This window comes from Peromyscus leucopus, chromosome 20, assembly GCF_004664715.2.
Source record: "Peromyscus leucopus breed LL Stock chromosome 20, UCI_PerLeu_2.1, whole genome shotgun sequence".
NCBI classification, from domain to species: domain Eukaryota; kingdom Metazoa; phylum Chordata; class Mammalia; order Rodentia; family Cricetidae; genus Peromyscus; species Peromyscus leucopus.
In genome coordinates, this window is record NC_051080.1 from 4,131,242 (window position 1) to 4,155,919 (window position 24,678).

The following is a 24,678-nucleotide window of genomic DNA, read 5'->3' on the forward strand; positions in this document are numbered from 1 at the left end:
CAACCTTCCTACTTCAGACTTCCGGGTGCCAGAATGAAGGTCACGTGTCATTGTGTCCTTTGTCTTTAGGACTGTTACACAAATCTTTCTACCACTAGCCCTGATAACACTTACCAATACTTACACGAAATGCTTCAGAATTCCTTTCGTTTGGTATTTTACTTTGGGAAAGAGTACGACCAAAGGGCATCATGCGGAGGAATGGAGCTGGAGAAAGAATCTGAGGGCTGGATGGCCAAACGCTATGCCTCCTCGTGGTCTGTCTCTACAACCCCGAATATCCCAAGTGAAGGGACAGACACGCTCTAGCCGACACTGCTGAGAAGTTCGAGTCCACTCTTGGGAGTGTGCTACTTCTCTTACAAGCCTCTTTTTTAAAGAAGATTTGTATTTGTCTTTATTAATACGTGTGTGTGTGTGTGCGCGCGCGCGCGCGCGCATGCCAGAAGACAGTGTCAGATCCCCAGGAGCAGAAGTTACAGGCAGTTGTGAGCCAACAGCTCGAAGTGATCTTCAGCTGCACAGTGAGTTCCTGGCCAACCTCAGCTTAAGACCCAGCCCCGGTCTCAAAAAATAAAGGAAAACCTCCAATTGTTGCAAAAAAAAAAAAAAAAAAAAAAAAAAAAATCACAGCTCCTGGAGAATTTGGACACCATCTACTCTCTTCCGGCCCTTTCCTTCCAGGAGAGAACTCAGGTCCACCAAGGTGAGCTGACCGAATGCCAGCCCGAGCCAGGCCTCATTCGCAGCTCTACAGCACAGGCCATGGCCTCCTGTAAAACACCTCTGCACCGGGAACTCCCCTGCAGTTGAACTTAGACCAGACTTCTGGGTGAGTCTCGGATTGCCGCAATCCCTAGTTAGAGAGCGGAGGTAGGGTGAGCCGGAGGGGCCACGCGGGAGCCACGCCTCCCGCATCGCCTCGGCTGCTAGGGCGACGCCGGCGGTCACGAGTCGAAGACGCCGCCGGGAGCGAGCACGCTCGCCCCGAAGCCGCTCGGGAGGCGGGAGGCGTGCGCGCCTCCGCAGCAGGGGGCGGGGCCGGGGCGGGGCCCCGAGCCGGACCGGGGCGTGGCCGCCGAGCTGTAGGTGCTGCAGCCCGGTGGCGACAGGTGCGCTGGGCAGAGCGCAGGGACGGTGGCCGTGCAACGCCGAGCGCCGACGGCTCTCCAGTCTGGTAAGAGCCTCCTCTCCCCTCATCCCCGGAGCCTGCGTGTGCTCGGGGACCCCGGCTGCGCTCCGCACTCTGTCCGCGCCTTCCGAGGCGGGGTGGAGCGGGAGCGGGAACCTCTCCCCCTGGGGTCGGCAATGGAGGAGCCTCCCACCCTCCGCTCGCCCTTCTGGGAAGTGCGCGGGGCTGAGCCTTCGCTGTCCCGCCCCATGGTCTCCCACGGGATGGAGGGAAAGTGGCGATTCATCAAAAGTCAAGACTCCCTCTCAGGGAGATGATCATCCAGCAACTCTTTCCTTCTTCGATGCGTCTCTTCCCTCTCCGCTTTCCCTCCCTTCCATTCCTTCAGATGAACTCTGATGAAAACTTAACAACCTCCCGAGAAGTGTTAAGAACATAGCAGCCCCTACTTGCTGTCCTTCTCACATCGCTCTCAGGTACTTGAGCTGGGACCCGTGGCTCACTCACATCCGTAGGTGTTAATATTGGGTAACTGTACACCCCTGGCCACACACGCTCAAGCCTGAAGTTGTGGGTGCTAGGAGCGAGCCATCTGGCGCCCGTCCCTGCCTCCTTATTGGTGCTCAGTAGTACAATGAGTTTAGCTGATCCTGGTGAGAGATACGGACCTTCTATTGTCTTGCTACTAATTCCAGCTTTCGAAAATCTGCCAAATCCAAATGGTTCTGTTGACTTTACAAGTTAGCCACAGGCTCTGAGCTTGTCAGTTTTTAAGACAGTGTCCCTTGGAGGAGAGAGCCTCTTTTGCATCTAAGTGGGTAAGTGGAATACTTTTTAATCTACATAGTTCCTGATGCAATATACTTATTCCAGTTAGCGTCTATGGCTGGTCTTAAGGAATTCTGTGGAAGAAGTGTGATCTTGTTTAGACAACCTTCAAAGAGCTATAAAGTTGACAGAAAAATGTGTTGTTTTTTCTTTTTTTTCAAAAAATAACTTCTCCTCCTCCTCTTTCTGCTTTTTAAAAAAGTTCCTGGTTGTCCTAGAGCTGGCTATATGGACTAGGCTCACCAAGATGCGGCTGCCTCTGCATCTTAAATGCTAAGATTAAAGACGTGCTCCACCATTCCATATATATGTGTGTGATGTGTGTGGTGTGTGTGTGTGTGTGTGTGTGTGTGTGTGTGTGTGTGTGTGTGTGTGTAAATATTAGCATGGTGCCATGGCAGGCATGTGGAGGTCGGAGGACAGCTTATAGGAGCTGGTTCTCTCCACCTTGGGATATGAGGATCAAACTCCGATCGCCAGGCTTTGTGCAGCAAATGTTTTTCACCTGTTGAGCCCGGAAATACTTTTTTCTTTCTTTCTTTTACTATTTTACATTTATTTGCTGTGTGTGTGCCATGGCATGTGTGTTGTGTGCAGGTCAGAGGACAGCTGTGGCAGTCTGTCCTTTCCCTCCGCCGTGTGGGTTCCAGGGATTGAACTCGTGGCGCCAGGCTTCATGGCAAGCACCGTTTACCTGGTGAGCCATCTTGCCAGCCTAGAAAAGGTCACTTCTTTGTAGAGGTCTCCACTCGCATATATTTGCATTGATAGAATAACATAATATGGTACTAAATTATGTTAGGAATTTTTTTTGCAGGGGGGAACAAAACATTTTTTTTCAGTGAATTTTATGTCAGTTCTTTTGTGAATTCAGAGTTCCAAACCCCTACTCTAAAAGAGCCTACAATGAACTGGGTTAGGCAACACACAGATACAACTTACATATTGGTGAAATCATTTGCTGTTATTGTTTAGGTATTTCTTCTCTCTACCCCCCACCCCCGGGAGACCCCCAAGTGTGTTGGGTATCAAACCCTGGGGCATGTGCATTCTAGAAAAGTACTCCCGACTGCCGTATATTTTACCACCCATATTTCTTGCCACATCTTTGGCCAGTCAACTCTATGGCCTTTTGAAAGTGGGATTGGAGCCTGTTTAATTCTCCAGTGATTCAGTAAAAGTTGGTGGAGCTCTTTTTCACTGCTAAGGTGTCAGACGAAGAAGGAGTGTGTCAGGTAGTCCTGAACTGTGAGGTCTCTGGGCCGAGACAGTGTGCTGGCATGGTTAGCAAAGCAGTGCCATTTTGTAAAAACTACCTCATTGTATGGCTTTGTTTGACTTGGTACGTTCAGGCTTTGTTCCCGACTCTAGTTAAAGGTGGAGCCAAGTTTCAACCTAATAATTCTAGGAAGAGAAAGCTTCAGAAATGAAAACAATTCTATTAACAGCAGAGACACTTGTTACTGCCTAGGTACTCTTTAAATGTCTTGTTTTGACTCTGAGTGTATGTAGCTCAGTGGTAGAGAGTGAGGTTAGCATGTGTGAGAACCTATGTTCAATCCCCAGCACACGCACACACAGAATATAAAGTATGTTTTGTCTTATGCCATTTAGGAGAAAAGGTCGGAGCCTTTGAGGGTTCTTTGGAGAGTTTTGATGATCTGGTATCCAAAGTTTAAGGTAGCCTTTGAAAACTCTTCATTTGGACCTAGAGAGGTGGTTCAGCAGTTAAAAGCACTGGCTGCCGCTTCCAGAGGACCCAGGTTCAATTTCTACCACTCACATGACGGCTCACAACTGTCTGTAACTCCAGTTCCAGGGAATCTGGTGCCCTCACACAGACACACATACACACAGGCCAAACACAAGTGCACTAAAAATAAATAAAATACTTTAAAAAAGAAGAAAAGGCTTCACTCCGCTGCAAGTTTGTTGTTGTTGTTTTGGGTTTTTTGGAGACTTCATCTCATGGAGCTCAGGCTAGCTTCAGACTGCTATGTAGCGGAGGCTAGACTTGAACTCCCGAGTCTCTTGCCTCTGCCCTCCATGTGCTGGCATTATAGGTTTGTACCACCATCCCCAGAGACGACCACAGGCCTTTATTAATTCCCAACCGTTTAACGGTACCCTAACATACAAAGGAGAGCCACGATGTGGTTCCCCCAGAGGACCTGTTTTCCTTTTAAAACAAACGCTTTGAGTTGACAGCGTGTGGGGTAGTGGTTTTGTTTGGCGATGTGAGCCAAGTCAGTCAGTGAGCATTTTTCTCTGACCTGCTTGTCTCGGCTCCTTCGCTCCCTGAAAAGTGTTTTCTGATAGGAAGTTTTAATAAAAGCATCAGCTTTATTTGCACGAATTATGTATTTTGAATATCTACAGACGTTTGTTAGAAAGTTTTCAAATAGGATTTTAATTTTTCTGAGGGTTTCACCCGTCAACTGTAATCAGGTATAGTTCAGTTTAAAATTCTATGCCAGAGGTTTATCAAACATATACACACATAGAAATGCTGAGTGTGGGAGATCGCTAGGCATCTTCACTATAAATGACTACTTTACCACAAATTGGGGGGGGGGCGTGTCATTATTTAATAGTTTCCAAGCTTTCCCTTTTGTTTTCATTTTAAATTACATTTATTTATTTTAGTGTGTGTGTATGTGTGTGTGTGTGTGTGTGTGTGTGTGTGTGTGTGTGTGTAGGCCATGTCATGCGTGCGGATATCAGAGGACAACTTGTGGAAATCAGCTCTCTTCTTCCAGAGTGTAGGGCCTGAGGTTGAACTCGGCATGTCGGGCTTGGGCCCCATTCCCAAGCTGTCCTCATTGCATGTTACACATGACAGTCGTTCAAATGGAGCTGTGCTCCTTCTACAGATAGAAAGTGCTTACTTAACTTTGTCCCTAAGATAATTTATGCAGGAGGAAACTACTTTTTAGAAGGCCACTGTGTTCTTTACTGCGTCTTACAGGAAGATAAAGCACTCCATTGTAGATTGTGCACGGTGACCTCATGATGTGGTTCAGTCACTCAGCAGACGCTCCAGGTGTTTAGGAATATATTAGTGGCTTTAAGTAGTTTCTGCTTTATTATCGGAAAGTTGAGTTTCTTGGTAAATGGCACTTTCAGCAGGATCGTTCAGATGTGTTTATTCTGTGGCTACATGTAAAGGTCTAAGACTCAGAGGGTTTTTTTTTTTGAGGTTTATTATTATCTGTACCTATGTGTATGTGTGTGGGTGGAGAGAGCATGTGCTTGGGAATACAGGTGCCCAAAGAGCCCAGAAGCATCAGAGGCCCCTGGAGCTAGAATCACAGGTTTCAAGCTGCCTGATGTGGGTACTGGGAACTGATCTTGGGATCGCTGCAGCGGCTTAAGTGTTTTATTTTTATTTTGGTTTTTTGAGACAAGGTTTTCCTGTGTAACAGCCCTAGCTGTCCTGGAACTAGCTCTGTAGACCAGGCTGGTCTCCAACTCACAGAGATCTGCCTGGTTCTGCCTCCCGAGTGCTGGGATTAAAGGCGTGCGCCACCACTGCCCAGTGAGCTTAAGTGTTCTTAACTATTGAACCATCTCTCCAGCCCCTGTGACTCAAATTGTCAACTGAGTGAAGACTTCTTTCCATTGAAAGACTGTCTCACCCGACAGGCAGTCATCAGCAGGCATGTCTGATTCTCTCTTGTCACTTTAAAACACTTTTAGGGGCTGTTCTGTTCCCAGTATCTGCACTGGGTATCTCTCAAGCCCCTGGAACTCCAACGCCAGAGACTCTAATGCTCTCTTAAACAGGGTGTCCTCACACCAATGACATAAACTCCAATAGAAACATACATACGAATAAGAGTTATTTAGAACAATTTTTTTTAGTAATTGCACACATTCACTTATAGGACATTCGTACAGTAGCTTGAAATTTACATTCTTTTGATTTTCTTTTAGAATTAGTTTTTGTTTGTTTGTTTGTTTTTCCTGAGTCAGGCTCTCACTGTGTAGTCCTTACCAGCCTGGAACTCACTATGAAGACCTGGGTGGACTTGAACTCGGTGGTCCTCCTGCCTCTGCCTCCCTGTGCTGGGATTAAAACAGTGGTTCTCAATCCGTGGGTCATGACCTCTTTGGGGGGAGCGCAAATGACCATTTCACAGGGGTCACATATCAGATATCCTGCATATCGGATACTTGCATTACAATTCATAACAGTAATAAAATTACAATTGTGAAGTAGCAACAAAAGTAATTTTATGGTTGGGGGTCACCACAGCATGAGGAACTGTATTGAAGGGTCACTGAATTAGGAAGGCTGAGAACCACTGAGTTAGAAGCATATAGTATCGTGCTGGCTTAGAACTCACGATCTTTCTGCTTTTTGCCTGGGCTGCAAGACTTTAATCGTAGTTGGGGAGCTAAAGCAGGAAGATTACTAGAAGTTCAAGGTAAGCCTGAAGTATACAGGGAGTTCAAGGCCAGCCTGTGCTGTATGAGGAAACCCAGCTCAAAAGACCCAAAGGCTGCAGAGATGGCTGGGCGGCCAAGAGTGCGCACACAGAGGAGCTGGTTCCCTTTCTAAACCCCACAAGGCAGCTCACAACTGTCTGTAACTCCAGGTCCAGGGCCTCCATCATCCCACTCTGGCCTCTGTGGGCACCAGACACACATGTGGTGCACTTATGTGCAAGCAGAACACTTACACACATAAAATAAAAATAATATTTTTAAAAAAGAAAGAACCAAACAGTAAGGCTGGGTGTGGGGGTGCATGGCTGCATTCCCAGCACCACAGGGTGGAGGGTGGTCAGAGAGAACTGGTTTATTAAAGGTGTCCTCTGATCTCCACCTGGCCCTGTGGCACCCCCCCCCCCACATGAAGCATCCACACATTTTTGAAAGGTCTGAGTTGTGTATCTGGTGCTATGTAAGTAAAACCAGGTACTTCATTTTGCCGCCTCTTGTCCTGTAGTGTGAGACGGGTGCTACATATGCAGTGATACACTGTTTCTCCCACGTGGGAAATTCCAAGCCCCTTGGAAGCGCCTCCTTGGACTCAGCTCCATGGTTCGTTGATAGTTGCCCAAGTCTCACGCCTGTCCTTATGCCAGGTTTAGAAAACAGTCCGTTCAGAAAGGTTAGCTCGGAACGTGAATAAAGAGAGCTCCCTTTAAAACGTGCACAGTCCTTCTAAATAACTACCTCTCCAACTGTGTAGGTTAACCTTTTGATTATAATAAGAATCTTCCCCTTGTGAAGGCCACTGTGTTTTCACATGCTCGTGTAGAAAATAAAATCACGTGGGCTGTAAGTTTAGAGTCAACAAAGGAGAGTTTTGTGCTAACAGTGTGTTGTTGGCTTAGGCTTCCAAAGCAGCCCCTCCCGCCACGGCGAAGCATCTATAACATCTAAGAAGAGAACAGAGTAGGCGTGGTGCTTCTGCCTGGTGCCCTGCAGCTCAGCCCGCTTCTTCTGTGACTTACAACACTCAGAGTTTGCATCCGTGTGGATGACTAGCGCCCTAATGTTTATCAGGTGTGGTATACATGCATTGTTTATTTGCAAATACATGATCCACTAAATATTAAAAAAACTAAAACTAAAATTGGGCATGGTGGTACATGGCTGCAATCCCAGCACCGTGGGGTGGAGGGTGGTCAGAAGTTCAAGGACATCCTCAGCTACATGTTACAAAGTTTGAGGCCAACTTGGGATACACGATACACTTTCACAAAAAAAGAAACAGGCCAGGCGGTGGTGGCGCACGCCTTTAATCCCAGCACTTAGGAGGCAGAGGCAGGTGGATCTCTGTGAGTTCGAGGCCAGCCTGGTCTACAGAGTGAGTTCCAGAACGGCCTGGGCTACATAGAGAAACCCTTGTAAGCATTGCAGCTCGGATGTCAAGGATTCCTGGCAGTCGGGAGCCAAGGAGTACCAAAAGTCGGAGTAAATGTAGCTGCTTACAGCCCTGCTCCAGGGGAAGGTTTCCCTGATGTAACAGCTTTGTCCGGCAGGGGAGGGTTTCCCCAGGGAAGTTGTTACAGTTCTACTCAAATGTAACATCAACTCTACTCCGCAATGTAACATCGACTCCACTCCGCTGGAGGAAAGTTTCTCCAGCCTAAGTGTTAAAACCTTGCTCTGCTCCGCTCCACTCTGCTCCCTCATTCAAGAGAGCCAAAGGCAGCAGCAGCAAACTGACCAGACACAGGGCTTCTTAGGGGCAGAGTTTTTCCGGGGAGAAGATTTTCAGGGTGGGAATTGGTCAGGTTTCAGTCCCTTGAGCTTGGACGAGCTCAGATAGGCTAGATTTCGTGCTCAGGGACTGGTTGGTTTTCCTGCTCAGGGACTGGTTGGTTTCCTGCTCAGTTGGTCAGGAGCAAATTGGCTCTGGTTTCAGGGCCAAAGTGTGTGTCCTTCACTGGCCCTTTTTAGCCTCTTGGCTCTAGTTTTAGGGTCAGGGTGTGTTTCTTTCATTGGTTCTGGTTCCAGAGCCAAAGTGTGTTTCTTTGGCACTGGTTTCAGGGTCAGGGTGTGTTTCTTTGGATCTGGGTTCAGGGCTACAATGTGTTTCTTTCACTAGCTCTGGTTTCAGGGCCAGGGTGGGTTTCTTTCTCAAAAAACTTAAAAAAAAAAAAAAAAAGGAACAGAACCAGCAAATATACCACACTTTATACTTCGGATAATAAGTGTGAAACTTTTACATAGTCTATAACACAGCTCAGGATATGGGACATTTTATAATCCTTCAAACGTATTCTGTTTTGTACACAGAAGTATTGATAATTTTGTTTCATTTCATTACTGATAAATTAATGATATTGAGGTGCTTTTATTTGATAGTTACACAAACTTTTTCTGTGTGAAGAAATGCTGGGAATCACGACTAGGGACTTGAGGATGCTAGGCAAGCTCTTGGTCACTTAGCTGCGCCCTGTCCACATTTATTTTTCAAAGTCTGACATTGAGTCTATCTGCGCAGACATAATCCTGTGATTTTTCTCTAATGTCCTGCCACTGTCCTCCTCGCTACCACTTAGCAGCAATGATAATACTATTAACATTTAAAACATTTAAGAAAAGTTTTTTTTTTGAGACAGGGCCTCATGTAGCCCAGGCTGGCCTTTAATTCCTGACTCTCCTGCCTCCACCTCCCAAATGCCAAGACTGCAGGAGTATACTGAGCTCTCTGTTCAGCTTACTGGGTGTTGACTGCCCAGTGCCAGCTAGGCTTTGGTGGTGTAAATTTGTGCTCCCAGTTCCTCTAGACACTGAGGCAAGAGTATTGCAAGGTCAAGGTAATCCTGAGCTACAGAGTGCATAGGAGGCTAGCCTGGACAACTTACTGGGACTAGGTCTCAGAATGATGAGTAAAAAGGGCTAGTTTGAGAGGTCAGCAGGGGAGAGTGATTTTTCTGGGCAAGTCTGGTGGTTTTGGTTAGGGTCACTATGGCTGTGGTGAAACACCATGACCAAAAGGCAAGTTGGGGATGGAAGGGTTTATTTGGCTTACACTTCCATATCTTAGTCCATCACTGAAGGAAGTCAGGACAGGAACTCACACAAGGCGGGAGCAGATTCAGGGACATAGAGGGGTGCTGCTTACTGGCTTGCTCAGGCTGCTTTTTTCTTTTCTTTTCTTTCTTTCTTTCTTTTTTCTTTTTTCTTTTCTTTCTTTCTTTCTTTTTTTTTTTTTTTTTTTTTGGCTGTCTTGAAACTGTGTAGCTCTGGCTGTCATGAAACTCACTCTGTAGATCAGGCTGGCCTTGAACTCACAGAGATCCGCCTGCCTCTGCCTCCCGAGTGCTGGGATTAATGGAGTTTGCCACCACTGCCTGGCTTCAGCCTACTTTCTTTCTTTCTTTTTTTTTTTTTTTTTTTTTTTTTTTTTGGTTTTTCGAGACAGGGTTTCTCTGTGTAGCTTTGCACCTTTCCTGGAACTCGCTTTGGAGACCAGGCTGGCCTCGAACTCACAGAGATCCGCCTGGCTCTGCCTCCCGAGTGCTGGGATTAAAGGCGTGCGCCACCACTGCCCGGCTAGCCTACTTTCTTATAGACACCAAGACCACCAGCCCAGAGGTTGCTCCACCCACAATGGCCTGGGCCCTCCTGCATCAATCACTAATTAAGAAAATGCCCTACAGGCTTGCCTACAGCCGACTTGTGGAAGCTTTTTCTCAAAGTGGCTCTCTGATGTCTGTAGCTTGTCAAGATGATGTAAAAGTAGCCAGCACAGGCCTGATGATGGGGGCGCGGGTGGGGGGACAGGACAGGACACCTGACTCCTGACTGGAACACACTTACACTCACATCATCTCTGACCACCACACATGCACTGTGACAAGCACTCACCCACACTCATGTGTATACACACACACATACACACACACACACACACACACACTAATAATAATAATTTTTTTTTGTAGGCACTGAAAGGAAGTCAGGAATGGAGGTGTGTGCCTTTAATCCCAGCACTAGGGAGTTCAAGGCCAACCAGGACTTCGCAAAGGGGCCCCTTGCCTGGGAGTAGAGCTCAGTGGTAGACACGTGCCTAGCATTTGTGGTACTGTAGCTCTTACTCCCAGCACCCACCCCCACCGAGATGTTCCTTCCCCCACCCCACCCCCTCACCCCCCCCACCCCCGTTTTCAGGGAGGATGCATAATAAAACTGCACATTTGCATATTTTAAACTGCTTTGCATAAAGACTAGTGCGAGTCTCACCTGCAGTGGTGTGAGCGCCCAGAGTTTGCGTCTTTGGTAGCATTGAGTGAACATTACTCTTTAAGGTTTTCTGATCTGATAAACACAGTTGACTTAGTTTGGATTTATTTATTCACTTACCTTATTGTTCTGAGAGAATCACACATTCTCTAGCCTAGGCTAGCCTTGACTGGGGCAGCCTTGGCTGCTGGGGTTGCAGACTCTGTCACCCTGCCCTGTTTGTCATTCCTCAGTTTCTAGTCAGACGGAACATCTGTCACACATTCATTTCCATTTCATTTCTTTCTCAGTGACTTGCCTTTCGGTCAATCTCATTCTCATTTTTATTTCATCTTTTTGTTTGTTTGTTTGTTTTCAGACAGGGTTTCTCTGTGTAACAGCTCTAGCTGTCCTGGAACTCGATTTGTAAACCAGGCTGGCCTCGAACTCACAGAGATCTGCCTGCCTCTGCCGCCCAAGTGCTGGGATCGAAGGTGTGCGCCGCCGCCGCCGCCGCCGCCGCCGCCGCCGCCGCCACCACCACTGGCTTTTCTTTGGTCTTAATAGATTTTGTCTGTGGTCCTTTCATTTGTCTGGGGTGTTAAGGTCATAGGGAAAAAGATGGGCTTACAAAGCAGATGGGATGAGTGGATTGAAAGGGTGGAAAGTGAGGCCGGGCGGTGGTGGTGGCTCGAACACCTTTAATCCCAGCACTCGGGAGGCAGAGGCAGGCGGATCTCTGTGAGTTCGAGGCCAGCCTGGACTACATACAGAGTGAGTTCCAGGACAGCCAGGGCGACACAGAGAAGCCCTGTCTCGAAAAACAGAACAAAGTAGCAGTGTGAAAAGCTAAGGTTGTGGTGTATTAATGCCCTGTGGGGACAGAGCTGGTGACCCCTGAGACAGCACTTGACAGAGAAAGACAGATTCTTCGGAGAAGACCATCCGAGTATTGTCCCCAGCCAGGACAAGTCACTCATTGACTCAGCGTCTCTGTGAGACGGAAGGGTTGGGCTACTGATCCCAAAGTCCACCCTGTAGACATTCTGAAGTCACCCCTGGCCCTGGCCTTACCCCTCCCCTGTTGTAGACTCCCTAGGAAAGATCAGAGGCAATAAAGGCCGTGCCCACTGGACTGGCGAGGCTCGGTGGAACCCTGAGATAATCCTTTTAACTTTCAGGGTGAGAGAAGTTAAAATAAAAAGGGGTGCAGTGCTGTTAGGTACTCGCGTAGACTGACCCTCGGGAATCTCTTAAAATAAGTTAGAACCCTGCTGGCTGACTGCACACACTGTTGAGTCCTGGCTATGAGCCAAGGCTCACCTACAGGAGGATTTCTGTGGCCATGTCAAGTTATTGGACAGTGTCGGCTGTTCCATACAGAGCCTGTTCCTAGTGTTTTCTTGGGGATTTGTAGGAACTCATTTTTAGAATGCTTACTCTGAGCTCAGCCTGGTTGCTTCTCCTGAAACCCTGCATTTGACCGAGATGAGGAGGATTGTGAGTTCAAGGTCAGTCAGGGCTATAAGAATAGCTTATCTCAAAGTAGAAAAAAGAAACTTTTTAGAAATAGATAAGATAAATGTTTATTTTTATTTCCCTCTTAGTTTTAATTTTTTTTTTTTAGAACTTATTTTGTTTTATTGTTTGTGTATGTGTGTAAGTGTGCTACAGTGTGCACACGGAGGTCAGAGGACAACTTTCAAAAGTTGGTTTTCTCTTCCACCTTGGAGTCCGGAGTCCGGCTTGTGTGGCAAGTGGCAATTCACTGAGCGAACTCTCCAGTCTTAGGTCTTTAATTTTTTTTTTAATGTGAATGTATATGTGTCTGTGCCCTAGGAAGTCTGAGAGGTGTCAGCTCCCTGAAGCTAGAGTTCCAGACAGTTGAGAGCTGCCGAGTGTCGGTGCTGAGACTTGAACTCTGATCCTCTGCAAGGGCAACGTGTGCTCTTAACTGCTGAGCCATTTCTCCAGCCCCCTAGTTTGTTTTTCTCAGACAAGATCTTACTGAGTATCTCATGCTGGCCTCCAACTCCCGTGTGTGTAGCCCAGCAGTGGTCATGGCATTCATCAGTCTCCTAATTGATTGATTGATTGATTTTTGCCAGCAACATTGAATAAGTGTGGCTTTGCCAGATTACCCACATGCAAACTGCCTGGTGTTGCTGAAAGGTAGATGAGATGGTCCGGTGCCACCTAGACCTCTCTGGGGGAATCGATCTGGTTACGTAACGTTTTAACAGGACTTCAGGAGTCATGTACGCACCTCAGGGGGGCCAGTACCCCAGGAAGTGGTCTGAATTTCAGTACATGCCCTCCAAGATGCCCCCAGCACATTTTCCTGGGCTTATCTCTCGGCACTACCCACCCTCCTGGCACGGTAGCAGTGCAGTGATTCACGGTTTCCTGGACCCGCCCGGTTCCCTTCCTGCCTCCGTGCCCAGGCGGTTCCCACAGCCTCCGACTCCCCCCACCCCATTCCTGATGAACCCCTGTTTCTTAAGAACCCAAATTGCACGTGACTTTTTAAAATACTAAAAAAGCATATTCTAGTGTTGAATTTTGCATGAATTTTGCCTCCCGCTCCAGCCTTCACTTACCAGTTTACTTTTACTTCATTTCCTGCCTTTACACTCGCTGAATTATTGCTTCCTTGTAAGATTACAAGCAGTATAAGCAGGAGGAGTTTTTTTTTCTTCACGGCACCTATGATGCATATAGCGATCACATATTCATAGTATATGAACCATATCTGATCTTGCATCCATGGTGTTGTAGAGCAATTAAAGTCCTTTACGATTGCATATCAGTCCATGTTTAATCTGGCTGCCACTCATCTCTGTGTCATCCCGTATTCCCTCTTCACTCACTCCCCAGCAATTTTATCCCTGCCTCAGGGCCATTGCATTTGTTCTTTCCTTTGCCTGGACGTTCTCATCATTCCTTCCCCTGGCCGGCTGCCTGTATCCGCCCCCTCATTCTGCATTCCGGTCAAACGTCATTCAGTGAGAGACTTTCCCTAGACTCCCAAGTCACTGCCCCCCTCCCTTCTCTGCCCTAGTTACCTTGCCTGTGCTTTTCTGTACCAATCCCACCCTTTATTTGTCCCGATTCCCCAGCAGAAGGGAGGTTCCATGAGAAGAGAGACCTTGCCTGTCATTGTTAACTTTTAGACCCTGCCCACTGTATTGTACGAGCTCAGTAAATATTTGCTGAGTGAATGAATAAGCATGGAAGGCAGACTTCTCGTTTTAACAAGTCTTGTTTGGGTTTGCAGGCCAAAAAGGTGTGGTGTTATCTTTTAAATGGACAACAGCCCTGGTAGTTCCCTGTGGGTTCACATCAGGTGGCAATCTCTAAGGATTTCTGTGGGACAAAGGCCTGGGTCCAGTGGCAGCTGGGATTTGGTTCTATCGGGGTGCAGATGTCCAAGGTGAGCCCAGGATCAGGCCACTGCTTTGCTACCAATTGGCGTCTGCTTGCAGAGTTGCCGTTGCTAGGGCATATGGCTCTTTCGCCTCTCATTCCCCTGAATTCTTTTTTTCTTTGCTTGTTTGTTTTGTTTTTCCATAAACAGTTTCTCTGTGTAGCCCTGGCTGTCCTGGAACTCACTCTGTAGCCCAGGCTGGCCTCGACCTCACAGAGATCCGCCTGCCTCTGCCTCCCGAGTGCTGGGGTTAAAGACATCACCGCCCAGCTCCATGCTTTTCTTAATATTTTATTCCACAAATACCTTTCATTGCAACTTAAGTTTTCAAAGAGCTTTTGCTTTCTTCCTCTCACACGATCCTCCCAATATTCTGTGCAATTACATATCTGGTTTTTAAATGAAGGCATGGATTCCCAGAACCCATATAAAGGCAGACTCGGTATTTCTTCTGTAACCCGGATGCTCCTGTGACAAGATGAGAGGCCGAGACAGGAGTCCCTGGAAGCTGCTGGACCAGCCAGCCTGGCATGAGCAGCAGGAGAAAGCAAGACAGCCTGCCACAAAGATGGTGAAAGGTGAAGATAGACCTCTGAGGTTGACCTCTGACCTCCCTTACATGCCCGCAATCACACACAAACGAGTTTGCACGCACGCGCACACACACACACACACACACACACACACACACACACACACACACACACTACACAGGCAAAGATGAAACCAAACCAAGATGAAGGCAAAGATGAAGCTGATTTTTCCACGTCAGCTGAAAGCCATGCCTATCTGCATTAAGAGACAAACATTAAAATTCAATTAAAACATTGATGTTGATGCTAAATGTAGCTCAGTCCTGTGCTCCCAGTACTTGGGATCAGACAAAAGAGGATGAAGAGTTGAAGGTCGTCCTTGGCTACAGGGAAAGTTTGAGGCTATCAGGGTTATACAAAAAACAAAACCAAGCCGCTGAAGAGATGGTTCAGCAGTGAGGAGGAGCTGTGTTCCATTCCCAGCCCATACCGTGGCTCACAACCAAAAAAAAAAAAAAGGCCAGGGATTCGGGAGGAGGAGAGAAAAACAAAAACAAAACATTGATATTCGCCGGGCAGTGGTGGCGCACGCCTTTAATCCCAGCACTCAGGAGGCAGAGCCAGAAGGATCTCTGTGAGTTCGAGGCCAGCCTGGTGTACAGAGCGAGATCCAGGACAGGCTCCAAAGCTACACAGAGAAACCCTGTCTCGAAACAACAAAAACAAACAAAAAAATTGATATTCCTATATTTGTATCAGTCCCTAAGAAATAAGGTATATAGCATCATTCCCTGGGGGTTACCCAGTGTCATCTCTTCTCTGGCTGTGTGGTTTGATGATTCTTTACAGGACCACGCTGGCTGCTTACCCCTGATTAAAGCACTATAAAGCTAGTGTCTCAGACTTTGACTGAAAGGCAAGATTCAAGACCTTGCTTGAAAAGAGTCACTTTTCAGAAAGCCTGTCTAATTCTCCTGCTTGAAGGAATTGGTTCAATTCATCTGAACTGGCTCTTCAGATTGAGCAAGCCCTGAAAAAAGTATCATCTAAAATTTCAGATAAGAATAATTGGAGCCAGGCCTTTCCTGGAAATGGCCAACCATGAAACTAAGAAAGCCAATGTTTGGAGGGATCTTGATTAATTATTGAGGACATGGACTGGGGTAAGGTGGTTCTGTCTTTAGAAGAAGCTACCTTCCTAAAATAAGGTATATTTCTCTGCTTCGACACCGTGAAGAAGACTCTCTTATTAGCCTTTTTTACCCCCAAGACAAGCTGTCCTGGAAGTCTGCAGATCAGACTGGCCTTGAACTCAGAGTCTGCCTGCCTTGGATAAAATCTAGGTGCATGCCACCTCTTGGGCTGCCTAACTACTTTGTCTTAATTAGACGTGTGATTGGCAGGCCCTATGAGCATGTGGGTTCTAGACTCGGTTACATTGAGGACTTTGTGGAGCCCCGTAGGGAGACTGCTGTGCCCCAGACTGTGGTGCACCTGATGGTGGCCTGTGTGGTAGAGCAAAGGGTAAAGGAGAAACAGACTGCTGAGAGGAAAGTCCGTGAGCAGCCTTGTCAGCTGTTAATTTCCATCCTTCTTTTTAAAGATTTATTTATTTATATGTAGACTGTGTTCTGCCTGCATGTATGCCTGCATGCCAGAAGAGGGCACCGGAAGGTATTATATTACGGTTGTGAGCCACCATGTGGTTGCTGGGACTTGAACTCAGGTCCTCTGGAAGAGCAGCCAGTGTGCTTAACCTCTGAGCTGTCTCTCCAGCCCAATTTCTACCCTTCTAATCAATATATTTTCTTCCCCTTTCATCTTAAATTTGAAATGATTGGCATTTTCGGTTTTTCTGGCAATTTCTCTTACTATGTACTGAAAAAAACCCTCCCCTGAGCTTTGTTTGCCCTCACATTGAGTTAATTACCAACCGGAAGTGGAGGGACAGAGGAACCAAGAGGCTACAATACAAATTAGTTTAGTTGGGAGAGAGGTAGAGGCCAGCTCAGATTAGAGCTTGCTTAATTTCAAGGGGGAAGGATTAGAAGGGCCTCGGGGATCATTTGTGACCTACAAATTTTAGGTCAAAGTGAGTTTTTAAAAGCTATGGATGGTAATTTATGTTTAAGGAAGCTATGTGGAGACTACCATAATTATCTAGTTTGGGTTTCCTTTTTAAAACACTTTTTTACATTAAACTATCTTGCATGTTACTGTAAGAGTTAAATAAATTTATAGGTGGGATTAAATGAGAACTTCACATGCCTGTAATCCCAGGAACAGGATGAAGATCCTAGGTTAAGGGCCCCTCTGGGCTGTGCAGTGAGCACAGGTCCAGCCAAGGCGGGGTTACAGGTGTGTGTCTCCACACCTGGTTTTAGGCCGTGCTGTTGATGGGAACCGTGGTCTTGGGCGTGACATGCAAGTGCTCTGTCCTCTAAGCTGGACCCTCAGCCCCACATACCAGGTGTTTGTAACTGCCGTACGACCGCCACTTTTATTAAACACTTAGTTTAGCAACGAGCTAAACGCTTTAGGAGACTAAGCTTAGGGGATTTTCTGAATGGCACCCAGAAGTAGACACCTAGCAAGCTGAACCCTCAGGAGCTCTGAGCAGAGAGATAGACCAGATCGGGCTTCTGGCCTTTATTATTTCTTGAGAGCCTTGACGAAGGCTGCCTCAGAATACCCTGGACACCAGAGGTGTGGTTCTCGGGATGCCCTTAGCCCTTAGGAGTCAGAGCCTGTGTTAAATCCGGATCCTGTCACTTGCCTGTTGTTTTGAGAGAAGGTCTCACTCCAGAGCCCAGGCTGGCTAGAACTTGCAACAATCCTGCCTTAGCCTCTCGAGTACTGGGGTGACAGGTGAGAATTACGAGGTCTGCCTAGTCCTACTGCTTTAATTTTATGTAAGTATTTATTTATTGGGTGGGGAGGCCACTTGTGGGGGCCGGTTCCTCCGTTTCACCATATGAATCCCAGGGAACTGAACACAGGTCATCAGGCTTGACAGCAAGCAGCCTTACCACTAAAACATCTCCAGGACCCTGATTCCAAAACTCTCCTCCTGTGTGACACTGAGAAAATTGCTTTGCTTCTCTGGACCTGTTTCTTCCTCTATCGGATGACGTCGTAAACCTCGAGTGAATGAGATAGAGTAGAATAATGAGCCGATGTGTGTAAAAGCATGTGCCGTACAGCTAGCGTTCAGTAGCTGATCCTCGGGCTTACAAAGCTGCAGTGGCCTGTAGTCTCCCGTGTAGGTGACTAGAATCTCCTCCTGCCTTTCTCCTTCCTCTGGCTAATTGCCCTGGAAGCAAGCCAAGACTAATCCCCAAATCTCTTTTGCTCTGGAGTCCTGGAGGACCCATTGCAGAATCAATGTTTGGACTTCCTGTGAGAGATTCCGCTTTAGCCCAGTTCTTGCATACTGTGTGATCCCAGCAAGTGGGAGGCTGACCCAGGAGGATCAAAAGCCGCAGTGGTGGTGGCGCACACCTTTAATTCCAGCACTGGGAGACAGAGGCAGATGGATCTCTGTGAGTTTGAAGCTAGCCTGGTCTACAGAGTGAGTTCTAGGACAGCCAGGGCAACACAGAGAAACCCGTCTAGGAAAAACAAAACAAAACAAAAACAACAAGGAATGCTGATTTATACCATAAAGATACATGCTCAGCTATGTTCATAGCAGCACTATTTGTAATAGCCAGAACCTGGAAACAACCTAGATGCCCATCAACGGAAGAATGGATGAAAAAAATGTGGTACATATACACAATGGAGTACTACTCAGCAGAGAAAAACAATGAAAGCATGAAATTTACAGGCAAATGGATGGAACTAGAAAAAATCATCCTGAGTGAGGTAACCCAAACCCAGAAAGACAGTTATGGTATGTACTCACTCATTGGTGGATTCTAGATATAAAATAAAGAACAATCAGACCACAACCCATAGAACCATAGAGGCTTATATAGCATGGAGGTCCCTAGGATGACTGTGGCATATAATAAATTTCAGTTTTACTCAATTATTAAAAAAAAATTATCCAAATGAATGGAAACACATGAACTATGAACCAAAGGCTGAGGGGCCCCCAGCTGGATCAGGCCCTCTGAACAGGTGAGACAGTTGATTGGCTTGATCAGTTTGGGAGGCATCTAGGCAGTGGGACCAAGTCCTGTGCTCATTGCATGAGTTGGCTGTTTGAAACCTGGAGCTTATGCAGGGACACTTGGCTCAATCTGGGAGGAAGGGACTGGACCTGCCTGGACTGAGTCTACCAAGTTGATCGCAGTCCTCGGGGGAGGACTTGTCCTGGAGAAGGTGGGAATGGGGGGTGGGCTGGGGGTAAGGGGAGGGCGTGGGAGGGGGGAGAATAGGGGAACCCATGGCTGATATGTAGAACTGAATGATAATGTAAAATAAAAAATATATATCAAAAAAAAAAAAAAAAAGAGTTTGAGGCTAGCCTAGATCACATAGTGAGAGCCTGTCTCAAAAAGAGATGCAGCCTCTGAGGCTGACGATCCTAATATTCAGACGATATTTGGATGGGTGGCCCGTGCCCAAGTGGGAAGTGTTTAAACTGCCCGGAAAAGGGAGTACCTGAAGTGCCTGGAGTATAGCCCCGAACAGTGAACTAACTTCTCTAAGGCCGGAGGGCCACATACATAGATAGCATCAGTCAGGCTTCTCCTGGGGCTGGACATGGGAGGGTCTTCATGAGCAGTAAGAGGTGGGTACTCTACAGGAAGAAAGCGTCAGCCGAGACAAGGTTCTCATCTGTACAGTCACGTGCCGTTTATGCTCGCAAAGACTATTAATGAGACCTGGATAAGAATCAGACACCAGGAAAGGACAGCTGCTGGAGAGACAGCTCAATGGTACAGGAGTGCCGTGTGCAATTCAGAAAGCCCTCATGCAATTTAAAAGCGTAATTAAGTTGTGGAGATAATAAACAATTCATAAATGACATTTAAAAAATAAATGACCCCGAGATGGCTCAGCTGATAAAAAAAAAAAAAAAAGCACGTGTTCCACAGGCCTGATGATCTGAATTTGATTGTCAGAATTCATGGTGGAAGGAGAAAAACCAGTTCCCAGAAGTTGTCCTCTGACCTCTAGATGTGTGCTGTAGCATAGGCATGCCCATCAAACACACACACACACACACACACACACACACACACACACACACACACAATTTTAAAATAAAATAAATGAATGGGTGGTGGTAGCACACACCTTTAATCCCAGTACTCAGGAGGCAGAGACAGGTGGATTTCTGAGTTCTTGAGGCTAGCCTGGTCTACAGAGTTCCAGGACAGCCAGAGCTACACAAAGAAACCTTGTCTGGAAAAAAAAAAAAGATTGTCAGGTTTAACTTGACTTCTTGGTTTTTTATGATAGTGGGAATTGAACATTGGGCCTTTCAAATGCCAGGCAATCTCTGTCCCCAGAAAGCAACATCCCTGTTCCATAATTTGACTTCTGAATAAATGCTACAAAATGTAGTAAAGTGTGGTGGCATGTAATTGCAATTTCAGCACTCAGGAGGAGGCAGGAGGATCAGAAGTGTAAGGTTATCTTTGGCTACATAGTGAGTATGAAGCCAGCCTCAGCTCTGTGAGACCCTGCCTCAGAATATATCTACATCAAGGAAATGTAACACTAATGGACTTATTTATTTATTTAAAATATTTGCTTATTGAGTTGTGTGTGTGTGTGTGTGTGTGTGTGTGTGTGTGTGTGTGTGTCTGCATGAGTTTATGTGTATTGTGTACATGCAGGGGCCCAGGGTGGGTGCTGGGAATCGAACTCAGGTCCTTTGAAGAACAACAGAGTTCTCAACCACTGAATGTAACAGGCTTTCTATGTCCCTCCCCCCATAATTGGCTTCTCCCCAGATCCAGTAGGCCGGATGAAGCAGAACTGAAAAAAGTCTAACAACATATTCGAGCAAAGCAACTCCCAGACGGTCTCAGTCCCAGAGATGGAGGCCAGAGAAGCCGTGCGCCTGAACTAAAGCAGAGACATTGTATAGGTTGTAGGTGAAGGGTGATGACGAATCCGCCACAAGCTGGGGTTGTGCCCCAGTATGGCCAAAAGCTGAATGCTTAGGCCGGGACTTGGGCTGCTGCCTCCAGCAGGAGAGGAAGTCGCTGTAGTCACCGAGAATTCGGAACTGGGCTCTTTGGCGCCCTCTCTTTATTGGAGATTCTCTGAGAGGGTGGGGTTTGGAGGGGGGGGATGGGGCTTTCCGGGTCATGCAAAGGCCAGCTGGAGGGTCCCGCCAAACAAGCCATCTCTCTAGCCCCTAGGTTTTTAGACAGGGTCTTGCGATATAACCCAGACTGGATTAAACTAGTAACCCTCCGGCCTTGCCTTCTAAGTGTTGATCTTACCAGCATGTGCCACTATGCCGGATTATGAGTAGTAATAGTAATATTATTATTATTACTGTTTTATTGTTTTGGTTTGTTTTTTTTGAGACAAGGCCTCACTTTGTAGCTTTTGCAGGCCTGGACCTTCCTTTGTAGATCAGGCTGGCCTTGAACTCACAGAGATCCACCTGCCTTTGGTTCCTGGGATCAAAGGCGTGTTCCAACATGCCTGACTCTTATATTGTTTTTTTTGTTTGTTTTATTTTTTTCTGAGATGAACCTTATTCTGTAACCCAGGATGGGCTGGAACTTTTAGCAATCTTCTTCAGCGTTAAGATTCTAGGTGCGAGCTACTGTTCATACAAGTTTTTTAATAAAGATTTACTTTATTTTGAATTGTGTATGTGCAAATGTGCTTGAGTGTGTGCAGGTGTGTGTATGTGTGCACACGCTCATGAGTGTGCTCAAGTGTGTGCGGGTGCCCACGGAGGCCAGGAGAGCATGTTGGATCCCCTGAAACTAGAGTTACAGATGGTTGCGTCTCAATATGTGGTGCTGGGAGCTGAGCCTGGGTCCTCTAGAAGATCAGTCAGTGCTCCCGCCTTTGAGCTACCTCTCTGGCCCCTTATGACAGACACAGGTCTCACGTAGAAATTAAGCTAAGAACGGAACTTTAATGTTTGTTGTGTGTGACTTCGACACGGTGGTGTCGAGAGGTGTCAGGAAATGTCAAGCTGCGTGCTCTTCCCTTCTCCACATTTCTCTCCCTGTGTGTTTGACCACTCTCCGGGCAGGTTACCATCTTGACTTTATGCAGAAGGAAGGTTGCCTTGAGCCTGGTAAACACTGGAATCAGAGTTGAAGCCAGCTGTTGTTTCCGTTATATGGTCCTGCCTCTAGGTAACCATGGCAGAAGGTAATGAGGGCAGGCACCTCAGTTATCATTGGTTGCCTGGTGACTTTCAAGCAATAAATTATATTTTATTTTATTTTTGCTGCTGGGTTTTAACGCGGGGCTTGTGATACTCACTATAGGTTCTACTTCCGACCCACCTCCCAGTCCTAAAACTATAGTTTTTAAAATAAGAGTTTATATATATATTTGTTGTTGTTGTTTTGAGACAGGGTTTCTCTTTGTAGTTTTGGTGCCTGTCCTGGATCTCTCTCTGTAGACCAGGCTAGCCTCGAACTCAGAGAGATCCGCCTGCCTCTGCCTCCCGAGTGCTGGGATTAAAGGTGTGTGCCACCGTCGCCCGACTTTAAAATATAATTACACATGTAACTCATCTATGTAAGTGTCCCACTCAGTGGTTTTTAATAGACTCACAAGCTGTGCGACTGTCACCATAGTTAGTTTTACAATTTGTCACCTCCCAAGAAAACCACACACCATAAGCAGTCAGTCCTAGTCCGTTCTTTCCCCAGTGAGGCAAGCGCTAATCCATTTTCCAGCTCTGCAGGTTTAACTATTCTGGACCCTATAAATGGAATCATACCACATGTGGTCTGTGTAAAGTATTTTCCAGAGTCCATCTGTGTTATGCCCTTTTCATGGCAGTGTACTATTTCATAGCGTGGATATACCACATTCTGTTTCTGCATTGATCATCAGAATCATTTGGATTATGTCCAGTTTTTTATTATTGTGAATAACGTTGTTATGAACTGTCCTGTATGTGTACATGGGTTTTTAATTTGGTTGGTCAGCTGATTGTCTGATTGATTGATTGATTGAGATAGGGTCTCACTATGTAGCACAGGCTAGCCTCCAACTCACAATGCTGCTATCTCAGCCTCCTGAGTGCTGGAATTAAAGGTGTGCACCATCACAACCAGCTTTATTTTTGTTTTTAATTGACACATAATTTGTTAGGTATGGGTGACATGGTAATTTAACATATGTAATACATTTTCTTGAATATATACATGAGTGTACATGGATTATCTCATATATTTGTATGTGCACACACACAGAGGAAGCTTCACCGAATCAGTCCTGTAGTTAATCTTCTGAGGACCTGGTGCTCTCTTCCAAAGTGACTGGTACCACTGTGGGTTCCCACCGGCAGCCGGCAAACAATCCAGCTGCTCACCTCCTCGCCGGCACTCCTCCAGCTTCAGTTCCCATTAGCACGTCTCACGAGAGGGAGTATTTCCAGTTCTCCACACACACACACACACACACACACACACACACACACACACACACACACACACACACACAAACAGCCCACACAAGCGCTTTGTAAAGATGTTTACCCATGGTATGGTGAAACGCTGTGGTGGTTTCTACTTCATTCTGCTGCTTCTTATTAAAACAAGCAGATGGGCTGGGGCTGGGGCTCCGGGAGCGAGCCTGCCTTTCTCACTGGGTTACTGAGCACAGAGCATGCTGGAAGCTCTCGGTTCAGTATTCAGCTCTGTAAAAACAAAAACCAGGGCAGAGTGTGCTGGTTCTGACTCTTTAGATTGGTTTTGAAACTTGCTAATTGTGCCCTGGCGTTAGAAACACTAGACTATTGTACGTCTCTTCATCTTGCAGTAGCGGGAGGGCGAGGCTCCGACAGGCGTCTTCCTGGGGTCACTCGGCTAATTAGTGGCAGAGGCAAGATTAGAGAGAGCCCCAGCCTGTTGTCTTCGGGGTTGTTATTTAAAGTCTATTCCAGCTATACTGCGTATTATTCTTTCAAGACACATCATTGGACATGCCCGAGTCCTTCCCGAGAGAGTGGCTTGTACGTCTCTGCTTTGTAAATCTTTGCGATCTCTGGCACCGTGGGGCATATGGGTTTGGCCCACAAAGCGTCGAATAACTGCATCGAGAACTTGAGAAATGGGCCAGGGGAACACCGACTTCAGAATAACCACACAAATGCTGCTCGTGACTGTTGGTGTTTGGATGATCAGTTCTCGTAAGAACAGCGTTTGAAGGGCTTGTCCGTAGGAAAATGCGCGCAGCCAAAAAGAACTCAGCACTTTGATATGAGCGCTCTCATTAGGCTCCTTCATTGTGGCTTGCCAGGGAAACACATCACCCCCAGTTGAACCTGACAGTGTGCCAGAAGGTCAGAGACCAAATCACTAAGTTGCTTTTTAGTTGTTTTTTGTTTTGTTTTGTTTGTGGTCTGATTGTTCTTTATTTTATATCTAGAATCCACCTATGAGTGAGTACATACCATGACTGTCTTTCTGGGTTTGGGTTACCTCACTCAGGATGATTTTTTCTAGTTCCATCCATTTGCCTGCAAATTTCATGCTTTCATTGTTTTTCTCTGCTGAGTAGTACTCCATTGTGTATATGTACCACATTTTTTCCATCCATTCTTCCGTTGACGGGCATCTAGGTTGTTTCCAGGTTCTGGCTATTACAAATAGTGCTGCTATGAACATAGCTGAGCATGTATCTTTATGGTATGAATCAACATTCCTTGGGTATATGCCCAAGAGTGGGATGGCTGGGTCTTGAGGTAGATTGATTCCTAATTTTCTGAGAAACCGCCATACGGATTTCCACAGTGGTTGTACAAGTTTACATTCCCACCAACAGTGGAGGAGTGTTCCCTTTGCTCCACATCTCTCCAACATTGACTGTCATTGGTGTTTTTGATCTTAGCCATTCTGACAGGTGTAAGGTGGTATCTCAGAGTCATTTTGATTTGCATTTCTCTGATGATTAAGGAT

At 46.6% G+C, this 24,678-nt stretch overlaps 1 protein-coding gene across 2 annotated transcripts in view; it reads left to right on the forward strand.

Annotated features, from left to right (window-relative positions):
• Positions 1 to 1,076: 1,076 nt before the first annotated feature.
• Lima1 (LIM domain and actin binding 1) overlaps positions 1,077 to 24,678 on the forward strand; it is a 108,613-nt gene continuing 85,011 nt past the window's right edge. Inside the window, exon 1 of one of the 2 annotated variants that reach the window (XM_028874591.2) lies at positions 1,077 to 1,177. The gene's annotated coding sequence lies outside the window, so the exon portion shown is untranslated. Of the gene's footprint in view, positions 1,178 to 1,862; positions 1,951 to 24,678 lie in introns of those variants that run through there. The other variant, XM_028874592.2, reaches the window with a different exon arrangement.